Here is a 10140-nt window from a genome sequence, read left to right on the forward strand (position 1 = left end):
TGTTTATGTTTTAAAAGCAAAGAATTATTCGAAGAAAATAATCCCTTTAGAGAATGACTAATTTTATTTAAAAAGTGACATTTTCGTGAATCCCAAGCCCAAGATTAAGCCTTGGATTATGTTCATGAAGCAGCCTGGTCCAATTTGTATTGCCAATCATGTTTCTCCAATTTCATCTTTAATAAAAAAAAGTGTTTGAAACGAAGATAATTGTCATGTTCACTGTAAAAAGGTAAATGTACAAATAATCTAAAGGAAATCACAATTCGCAGGTATCCTGTACGAGGGAATATATAATCTTTATCATGTTTGAGTTCATAAAAAGGTCGATGTAAGGAAATTGTTGTGAATATCAATACTAAAAAGTGGGAAAAAAATCGATTTGCCCCGAAACATTTTTTTTATTTCTGGCGTGTGAATAATTTCAGTTATGAGTACAAAATTTAAGCAAAACAGACATTCTAGAAGCTCAAAAATCATATTTAGAGTAAATCAATGATGGCATCACTTCGGCACCAAACTGCTACTAACATATTCTCTGCCAGTGTCATCGTAAACGTCATTCGTATATTAAATAGTATACCAAGGTGGGTTCTAAGAGTAATCACTTTGTAGTATACGAAAAATGACGCTCCAAATAATTTTGAGTGGTATCAGTGTTCGTAAAAACCTACAACAAATATTCTTAAAAACTTCTAGCCAACAACAAGAAAAACTGTGAACTTAAGAAACAAAACTGGAATCGAATAAAATATTCTGTAAACAATATGTACAAAGCTGGAACCCGATCCTAACAAAGCCCCTAATGCGAGCGTGTGTGCAGTGATGATTGATTTTAAAGTCTTTCAGCTCAATCAGATTTACAAACCAAACCAAACCCTCAATCGATATGCCGCTTTTACAGTACACATGTACCAAACCAAGAATCCTGATATGGAGTTAGTTACTTACTTACATAGGCGAATCTACAATTGCTGAGCGGGTTTGGCCTGACAAAGCTCTTTCCAAACCAACCGCAAACACACTCAAGAAATAGACAATCTAGAACCGAATTTAGTTACATCAGTGTTGTTTTTGATCACAAACGTACAGTTTATCAACCCCCAGTTACAGATTTATTTCGTTATCCATGAATGGATTTCATTGACTACAACTACCCGGATAGATGTTTATTGTTATTAGGTAATAGTAAAAATACACTTCATTTGATTACAAACAAACACACACACTCGCATTGGATATTGGGAAATTTGAAGCAAGAATTGTACGGATCATACAAACAAATAGAATATGATAACAAATGCATTAAAACAGGGTAACTGAATGAATTTCATATACATTAAACCAATGTTTAAAGCGAAGCATGCTACAGTGGCTCAATAAAAATAATTGAGACGAGATATTAACGTATGCAACAGTTTACTAGGAACCATCCAATACCATTCAACTACGCTGAATGTGGTTCATAAGTAAGGCAAGGGAAAGATAGAAAGATTCAATAAGAACTATTACAACAAAAACACAAGAATAGAAAACTGGAGCAGCTGAAGTATCGACTGCAACTGAAATCGTCACAAAACTTCTATTTTTACAATGGTGAACTAGCAACGTAATCACTGAACGCCGATACTACAGAATCCAGAAGAATTTGGTATAAAATGTAGCCTCAACCTGATTCTTACTAATACAGACATAACAGTCGCGTAACTTTATAAGGCGATTAGCAATTATAAAGTCGAGACATAATGATATAGTTATTTTATCCCTTGAATATGATGTGATATGTACATGTGAATCTTGGTTTCTTCATTACGATACCAACGGTTTTAGGTTCCATGTTTATTTCTCTGTGAAAAATACTCTTAGCATGTTTCAGCTGTGCAAATAATCTTCTTTTTTTTGCTAGTTTTCAAGCCTCTTGTACATACTTTCCAAAAACTATATGGATGAAATAAATTATTAATGTTTGGAAGAAGAAAAACCACGTGGATAGGGTAGTCTGAGAAACAAACAAAATTTGCATTAAAATCTGTGCGAACATAAACTAACATTAAGAAGGAAGACTTTAGGAAAAGTAATTTAAAAATCATTGTTGTTTAGACAAAAATTATGATTCAAGTAAATCAAACACACACAAAATATTCATCCAAAAATGTAACTTAGTTTTACGAAAAGGTAAGAAGACCATGCATATATAAACAACAGAAATTGAAAGTATATTTGAACACAATTTTCGTAGGATTTGTAAAACAATGGAAGCATAAATTAACGTTAATGTAAATTATTTGTACAAGGATAAATTGGATAGTTTTATGTATCACGTGTTAAGTGAAGTGAAAACAAAGGGATAAATTAATGATATTTGAAAACAAAAACGAAAAATAAAGCAAATGGGCAAATTATTCATAATTTTTGAGTGAATTATAGGTTTTTTCTGCGATGACGGTCTACTGCAAATTTTATTTTACATCTCCTACATCGATCCTCCTTCAAAGAACAGGGATACAAAAGTGAAATATAATAGCCAACCTAATATCTGTCAAAAACATAATTCAAGAATGATGTAAGCCATGCATCAGTAAATTTGTTAGCTTGAGTTTTTCTCTGTTTGATCTCATACAGTTCTTTATGTTGGCGAGAAATCCTCATTTTCTGTAAATATGATCGCAACATTCATTAAATAAATAACATAAACCAAACTAGGTGCAAAAATGAACAAAAACTTAAAGTAAATGTGTAAAACAAAAACTTTGAATCTAAATTGAATAAATTAAAAACAAATGACATGATAAGATTTGGCACGAATTGATATTTACTTATGCTTGTTATATGAAAATTTAATATAAAAATAAATATAAACACGTTCCGTACCGCGTCACCCAAATATGGATGACAGCAGTTCTAGTTCGAAAAAGTTGTTGACCCATAAAAAATTAAAATTCAACATAAAAATTATTGTAATTTTTTGGAAAGCTAAGTTTTTGCTTGGCCTTCGAAAACAATCGGTTTAACAAATATTATAAACAAATTGTAATTTAAAAAATTGGACTAAAAATTGTGCTAAACCGCTTGGTACGCAACGTGTTAAAATACAGCAGGTAGTAATGTTTGGGACCAAACGCAGTAGCGTACCGTATATTTGAAATATCCTAAAAAATTTTAGGATATTGTTTTTTATTTATTCTAAAGGGAAATGTTTGTCAATGTTTTTAAGCAAGTAAATCTTCGATGCCATTTGCACTGCTGGTCCTTAAAATGTAACTTGGATCCATTTCTCTCCAAAAATGTTTTCCGGAGCCTTGTCATACTTGTTTGGGGTTTAGTGTAAAAGTTCTTGCACACATTGCCAATGTTGGCGCCAACTTTCACTGCCAATATGCAGATTCTATGGTATCGCCATCTGTCGGAAAAGTTTGCAACCAAATCTTGCTCAACCAAAAAATTTTGGTTGCAACCTCGCCAATGTTTGACAATTCAATATTACCTAGTACAGAAATGGTAAACAAACCAGTATACCAAGCGTAAACAACCATTCGCATTCAAACACAACTGGTGTTGTTTATTTTTAATGTAAAAACGAGTATAGAATGAAATTTAAAACAATGTTGTCGTCGCCAACTTGTCGACAACTTGCGCTGATACTTCACACATGAGCAATGCCAAGGTAAGCTATTCTGACAGAAAAACAGAGGTTGTCAAGTATTGCTTTGGTATTACCTTGGCAGGCATTGCTCAGGTGTGCAAGAGTTTTTAAAGACAGATTGTCTTTAACGGGGCTCTAGGTGGTACGAAGATAAAAAAAGAAAGCAACCAGCTTTTCTTGCCTATGCGAAATTTTATTAAAGCTACAAAAGCCAAAACATCGCCTGGCTTTCTCGTTTACGTTTTACCAAGAGGACGAAGGCGCATTTTTCGATCCTTTTTATACATTTACAAAAACATCGCCGTCGCGGCGACGTTTCGGTTCGGACAGCTTCGTTGGACCGATACATTACAACGGTTCCAACAGTGACATTTTTTGAAACCTCAAAATAACATACTTAATGAATTTTTAAAATGAGTTTTTCTAGGCATTCTAAAAGTTTCATACCGATACGTCAATCCAATCAAAAGTTATTTGAAATCAAAATTCCAAAAACTACCCGGCTAGGCGGTTGAACCTGTGGTCACAGCTTTGCGCAACCGCATGCGGTTGCGTTTTTGATCTGTCAAACAAGCACAGCTTTTTGCCAAAAATAATACTTTAATGTTTAGGAACAATATTTACTGTCTATATACAAAAACGCAAGAGTCTGCGGCAAGAATCAAACCCGTTTGATTTTTCAGTACAGAAACCGCCAGGTCCTGCGTCTGCGGTGACAGCCCCTATCTCTCCCATGGGAACCGCGGTGTTATGCGGTTGCGCAAAGCTGTGACCACAGGTTGAACGGGTAACGGTTAAACCCAAAAACAATCAACAGACAGGTCGGGTCAAAGCTGTTTTTTGCTCCGCCATTGTTGTGACAGTTGGTTAAAAAAGTGTTTACAAACATTTCCAGCATACTTGTGGGAGATCTCCACCAAAATCTTCGCGAAATAGGTAGTTGATAATTCTAGATCACACTATCCATGGTCTTGCGGATAGAAACTGCTCTTCTATATGAAATAATGGGATATGGATCCTTTTGCTCGCTGTGATTGCCGAAATTAAGTGTGTTGGTCTGCCTTATACGCAGCCTTCCTCCAGAACATATTTTGAACGCCTCAACTCTTTTTTCCTCTGTTAATGAAACATACCAAATTTGCAGTTTTATCCCACTTTCTAGGCTGTTCGTGAGAAGTAAACAAAACTTTAACCAACTGTCAAAAATTTTCCCACGGTTTTCGGCTCGTTACATGGTATGCTGCGACCTGTCTGTTAATTGACTTTGGTTAAACCAATTGAAAATGTGAAACGGTAGGTTTGACCTTGAATCCCACGCGAGTCTGTGAATCGGTAACTTACCGGTACCGGTTCGTGTGAATATCACAAATAAGTGATGGAAAACTGAATCCCTACAGAGATTCGAATCTTTCGATTCAAATCCATTCTGAGATCCGGATCTTCGCACCCGAATCCCAATCCGTTATATTATGCGTGCTTACCAAACTTGCCGATTTTTCATATCATTTGTTACTCTAACAAATAGAGAATCAATGGTTGAATTGATCCAAATTGATTTTCCAGGACTTATATTGAAAATGACATTTTGAACCGGTAGTTGACCGGCGGCCGGTGGCTAATGTCGAAATTGGCAATGCAGCATTAATTTCTCCAAAACTGGAAACGATGGATAAGGCTTTACTTCCACAAAGATGTTGGCCTGCAAAAGACCTTTCGTTTGAGGCGTCTGTCGAAAAAATCGGTCCAACGAATCAAAAGTTATTGGCAAATTGGCTGTTTTGGCCATTTTTTCATACAATATCATTTCGCAAAAACTAAGTAGCCTGGAAAATTTCACTTTCGTTAAAGTTACTCGTCTTGACAAACCTTTCATTTAAAGGGTCGATTGTGAAAATCGGTTCAAAGAATCAAAAGTTATTAACATATTGGCAATTTTTTCCTAAATGGCTAATCAAAGTATTGAGTACCTTGTTCCGGTGGAACCGGTAGATTGCCAACAAATTAACAAAATTGTTACCGCGTGACTACATTGAGCGTACCATACCAAAAAACTGGTACGCTCCAAGTGTCAAAACCCGATTTTTCTGTCAGAATCGAGCGTTGCAAGTGTAGTCACAAAACCTCTCACTCTAACCCTATGCTTTGTCCTGCTCACCTTATGTATTCAAACTGAATCCAGCAGTTTACGGTTACAGATGGTAATTACAGGCAAATAATATCAATAAGATTCGTTTTACCACATTGTTTCACGACTTCTTTCAAAACGAAATAGTTGACGCTCTCCACAAATTAACTGATAACTGCTCGACAAGTTCTTACCAATATGAAAAGTCAAGCTTTTTATCGAGCTCTGTCGAGCACACCATTGTCAGCCAACCCAGAAGTGCTGGGTTGCATTTGGTATGGTACGCTGGAGCTCGACCGTACCAAGTTTTTGGTATGGTGTGCCTAATGTAGTCACGCGGTTAGGCTGATTCGCACGTCGGCAAGTGGCAAGTGCAAGTGGCAAGTTGCCGCGTACCTACCCCGTGCGAATCAGGACCTAGCAAGTAGCAAGTGGCAAGTAGCTACTTGCCACTGGAATAGAACCGAGTCTATTTTTCAGGCAAGTAGGAGGATGTATTGGTTGACAACTCGTGTAATTACAAGTTGTCTAACAAAAACTGTTTCATTTTCGTGATTTGTTTAGGATAATTTTGGACTAATGTTCGAGAAATATTATTTGATCGTTACGTAAATCGATCTTTTTATTTATTGATTGGTTAATATTGATGAAATAATGGTAAATTAAAAGCACGGCCTACGATCGGATAAAATCCGTTCGACGGTCGATGAAAAATGAACTCTGTGCGTTTATACTTTATATGTTCAAAGGTTCCTTTGAAGCCTCCAGCTTCGTTTATACCTAAGGCGCTCAAGTGTTTCTTTTCAAACGAAGTCGTTGGTAATCATTTCAATAATTATACAAAATCATGATAAATTCATAAAAAATTACAAATAGGATCCTCAGAGAAGCAATTAACACTTTTTTTTTAAATAAGCACCCTCAAATGTACGAATTCGTTGAGAATCCGCGGCATAAAACCTCGCGGATTTCTTCCCATACAAACGGGAACGAACGGATTTGCGAAAAGAGTTCATTTAGTTCATATTCGAAATGGCAGGTAAAATGAACACATTTGAGAGGAGGTGAGTGAAACTTGACAGCCAGATTTGCCCGCGCTTTTCAACGTGAGTGACCTTTGACAACTCGATTCGAACGGATATTTTCCGATCGTAGTCCGTGCTTAGCACGATTATTTCCAGTTGTGACCAAGGTTCTTGAAGCTTGTTGATGCCAGTTTGGCGCGCAGCTTCAACGAAGCTGGTGGTGGGTAAGCAAAATCCCCAAATCCGAATCCCAATCCTAAAAACAGTCGGAACAGTCCAAGCAGCGGATAGTGCTCCTTTGGAACTGTGGTCTTTGTGTACAAAATTTTGAAAGGATACACTTGTTTAATTAATTACAATTAAAGTTGTGTAGATCTGATTCAGATTCATGAATCTGAATGAATATCTACCTTATACATGCACCAACTGATGAAAAGACACCAGCCAAAAATGGGTTGAGGGACCCCTTTTTTTGTCGCATTGTCCACGCCTGTGAAAGCATCGGGGAGATTCGTCACAAATCCATGAAAGATTCATGAAGATTCATTAAGGGTTTTAAAGATTCATTAAGCTTTGAAGATTCGAATCCGCAAAGATTCATGAGTCCATTGAAATGAAATGCGGCGCATAGAGGGGAACAGCCGAAAAGTTTACGTAAGAAACTTTTCAGCTCCGTGAGTTGAAAACTGCACCCGCAAAGTTTTTGGCAGCTAACCGCAAACTTAAATGCGCCAGAAGAAGAAGATGAAGAAGAAATAAATGTAAACATAACAAATCTCAAAAACGGTTTTCGAGTTTGCGCTTGGAGTTTGCGGCTCGTGTAGCGGGGCGGTCAGAAACTTTACGCTTGCATTGACTGGCGACAGCATTGGTACCAAGGTGTATAAATTAGAAGGTGAAGTCGTCCAGTGTAAAATGACATTTCATGACTTGACATAACACTTCTTGGGTATTCATATGGGTTTTGAGGGGGGGTATCGGAAAAGGATTAGGCTTTTGACATAACTCTTCTCAAATATGGCACCCCTTCCAAAGCGACATAAAGTCACCTTCTATATTTATACACCTTGCATTGGTACCGCAAAACGCGGCTACACGAACCGCAAAGATTTTGACGTAAACTTATACGGTTTTCGAGTTTGCGGTTGGAGTTTACGGCTCGTGTAGCGGGGCTTATATGAATACCCCAGAAGTGTTATGTCAAGTCATGAAATGTCATTTTACCTTGGACGACTTCACCTTCTAATTTATACACCTTGGAACTCCATACAAAAAAAGGGTCGCACAAATCGCGCTAGACGATGCCTAGTGTAGAAACAGCGAAAAACGCGACGCTGGCCCTTGTCACTCGGGGTCCACACTCCCCAGGAGCATTAATTTATGCGTCGTGCGACAAATCGCGTACATTAACATACAAAATACGAGCGTACATTTAGCGTCTATTAGAAGAGATACAAATGCCTTATTGTACGCTCTCGTAACGTTTCGACCTGGCGGTTGCCTACATGTAGGCGCTAAATGTAAACGGTTTTTTCGGTTTAAAAATTGAAAATTCAAATCAACAGTTACATTTTCAGTTTTTATGGATTATTTTATTATTTCTTATACCTCACCCATATTTTTACAAAAGTAACGCCTAATTTTCTAAAATTAACGAGTTTTGTTTCTGATTTTTTTCGCTTCTTCTTAATCCGTCAGTTATTAAACGTCAGAACGAGGGGCTTTGCTAGTGCTGTCAAGAGTTTCCTACCAGTTTCCTACGAGTTTCCCAGCTGTTGCGGGAACTGAGTTCGACAGTTCGACGGAGGAGAGTTCGCTATGTGGAGATGAACAGTTAAAGAATATTATGTCGTTGGTAACCATCTTCAACAAGAGTGAGAGAAATGTTCGCCTTCTGAAAAATTAAAAAACTTCCACAAATTATTTGTTACTACTTACGCAATACGGAATGGCGTCTTGCTCTGTATAATGTAATACGGTAAGATCCTCGTGATTCGCCCCGGTTCCTTCAGTGGAGTCACTTGAGAGCGTGTTCTTTGTGTCCACCATCTAATTCCAGTTTACTTAATTCCAGAGCACAAACACGGTCCACATCAGTGGTCGGAACGGCGACCGCTGGAAACGGCCCCTCTTCCGTTGACGATCTCATCAAATCTGCAATAATATATTGTTGGGGCTGAAGCATACCGAAATACAATTGCATTCAACTTACCAACCACTCTGCCATGTCAGGATAAGAAAGTGGGACTGCAATGCACAATGCATTCATGACCACAAACAAACATTCCTCAATTACCGGTTCCCGTACCGTTTTGTTAAACGATTCACATTTGTTTTTGTACAGAAAACATGTTTAATGTTTCGAAAACTTACAATGAACACTCACTTTTCACGTTGGTTTTGCTATTAAAGCAAAAACAGTATTTTTTATCGACTGGAGTCTTCTAAGCACTGCGCACAAGTTTGTTTTGGTTCGAAGACGTCAAACAACAGAGTTAATTTGGAGGTTACCTCATATAGCATCTGATTGAATTTGAATGTGATATTGAAGTTGAGTTTTGCCTATCGAGGTTAGTGGAAATCAATTTTTCACCATCACAACCAACAACAATTCATAGGCAGACGACAATGAGTGCAAAAAAATACGTTTAATGTTTTCTTTTTCAATCAACGCTTTTTGTTCTAGATGAACCAACCTCCTTTTTATGAGTGTGTTGCGCTGAGCACACTAGCGCCCCTTCTGATTGTTCCTGTGTGACGCGGATGGTTTGAGAACCTTTGGGGTTATAGCCGTTATGCTGTGGTGTTATGTTGCCCATCGCATCGATTAACGAATCGTTACTATGGCTATCGTACGATCGCATCATTTAACGTAGCTGGGGACAGCGCGACGTCCCGTTTCAAAAGTAGCCCAGTTTCGGCAGAACAATCGCGCAAGCAAAGCGCGATAGAGGTAGGGGAGTATGTGGAAATAGGTATTACATTGGAGCGCAAACTCGGCCTAAAAATGTTGTTGAATTTGGACGTAGTAATGAATAATACTTGTTTAGCTATGTATTTTAAGCACCCTGAGTGAGTTTGGCACTTCTACATTTGAAATTCACTGAGAAAACCACCTAAAACAAACATCGACGATATTTTGCCCCATCGTAAGAAGTATATATTTCTCCGTCATCTCCTATTGTTGAGTGCAGTTTGTTTACGTTTTGACACCCGACAAAACTTTGAATTACATTTGTGAAGGCTACAGACCAGTAGTACAACGTAAAATCCGATGTTTCGTGGAAAATATTGCGTGTTTTATCCAGCTGTCGGTTTGTTTTCGTTTCGAATTGACATTTGATAAG

This window comes from Anopheles coustani, unplaced genomic scaffold (genome assembly GCF_943734705.1).
Source record: "Anopheles coustani unplaced genomic scaffold, idAnoCousDA_361_x.2 scaffold_12_ctg1, whole genome shotgun sequence".
NCBI classification, from domain to species: domain Eukaryota; kingdom Metazoa; phylum Arthropoda; class Insecta; order Diptera; family Culicidae; genus Anopheles; species Anopheles coustani.